General features: G+C 38.6%; 1 non-coding gene across 1 annotated transcript; it reads right to left on the reverse strand.

Annotated features, from left to right (window-relative positions):
* Nucleotides 1-477: 477 nt before the first annotated feature.
* Nucleotides 478-552, reverse strand: Trnat-ugu. Its single transcript has one exon. It is a non-coding gene; the product is annotated as a tRNA-Thr (tRNA).
* Between the last annotated feature and the right edge of the window lie 1,217 nt (nt 553-1,769).

A 1,769-nucleotide genomic window follows, 5' to 3' on the forward strand; every position in this document is an offset into this window, starting at 1 on the left:
TTCGAAATCGAACCTAGGGTGGTTCGCGACATCCCTATTTATTATCATAATTGGCAAAAACATTTTATGAGTAGATACAATCTCGTGAAATATAATTGTATTCAAGTATCTGTAGATGCCTTCAGGGTTTATAATCCTACCCGAATAATTTTATAACATATAAAACTAGGATCAGAATAACGTATTTCTAACATGAGACTTTCTTCAAAGATTGTGCAGACGAAGACTTTACTAGCGCTTCGGCGAAGTTAAAGGTCGTCATGGCCGAATTCCCTAAAATGTTTCACTGTAAAGCGGTTTAGGTGGGTAAAGAGCTTAAGAAAGGTTTTTTATTAGCTTAGGTTTTATACAAGCGTTATGGAAGCGGACTACGACAGTTTGACGAAAATAATCCCTGGAGAAGGGGAACAAGAGGGACAAAGGACAAACACGAATCTCCAAACACAGCTAGGTGACTGGTGAGCGACCCAAAAAATCCGCCTGGTCCGGGTATCGAACCCGGGACCTCTCCATTACAAGTGGAGCGCTCTACCAACTGAGCTAACCAGGGGCTAGACGTCAGTAGAGCAAACGGGTTTTATCAGCCGCCACCAGTCTAACACCAACAAGGGCAGGGGCTTGCAAATTAATTGCATTAATTGCAAATGCAAATTAATTGCATTATAATTACAACAGTTTGTTGTATTGTCTTTTAATCTACCAACAGGCTAATTTGTGTTTCCTACCACACGTTCATAAAAATATTGAGTTATCTCCTGCGGTATTTGATAGCCTACAGTAACATGCTACTGTAGACTATCATAGGCATTAACATGAAATGTAAGCGACCATCTGCCAATATTTTCTTTAATTAAGAGACTTAGAAAAAGCTCTATGTATTTTCCTTGTAAAACTTACCAGCCTATCAGCAAAAACAACCTTCACATAATTAACTCCTCGGTGTCAAATATCAATTGGTACTTTGTATATAACAAAAGCAATCCAGACATATCACATCAGTTTTTGTGAGCAAGCTCATATCTTTATAGGACCATGTTTTCCCGCTTTGAATCTTGAAAAAACATAAGAAGTCAAGAAAGCCATGGGTGACTACTACGCTATATGAGATAATAAAATATCGAGACTCAATATACGATAAATTTGTGAAGCTAAGAGATAAAGATATCACAGTCAAGTTCAAAAAAGTTCGAAGCAATTCAAGTTCGAGCCTAAAAAGGTATGACGCTAATATTACATAAATAAAGTAATGAGCGCCCTAGGAGATACCAAGAAAATCTGGTGCACTGTAGGGACTTCGATTTCCGTGCCTAGTTATCCACTTTCTACTGAACTGAAATTTGACGGCAAAAGCTACTGGGTCAAATAGCTCTCATACATGTTTAATATCCATTATCTAAGATCAGGAGCGTCCTCATCTTCTCCAACCAATGCAGCTAAGGTCATTTCATATATACGTAATAACGCAACCAGCTGAATTTTCTTTTCTCCTACGGACGACATAGAATTAAGCACCTTGATTACTTGCCTTAAAAACAGTACAGCCCCAGGTGAGGACGGTCTCAAAGCTGAACCAATTAAATTCATTTCCAGTCTAGTATAAACTCCGCTAACACACATATGCAACACGCCATTGTTAACTGTTTCCTTTTCAGACAGAATGAAAGCAGCACACGTTTGCGTTGTACATAAGGGTGGTGCACGGAATGACCTCAGTAATTACAGGCCCCTTTCTGTACTTCCTGGTTTTCGAAAATTTTAGAACAAATAAT

Source organism: Ixodes scapularis, unplaced genomic scaffold, assembly GCF_016920785.2.
Source record: "Ixodes scapularis isolate PalLabHiFi unplaced genomic scaffold, ASM1692078v2 PGA_scaffold8__174_contigs__length_109621045, whole genome shotgun sequence".
In the NCBI taxonomy this organism is placed as follows: domain Eukaryota; kingdom Metazoa; phylum Arthropoda; class Arachnida; order Ixodida; family Ixodidae; genus Ixodes; species Ixodes scapularis.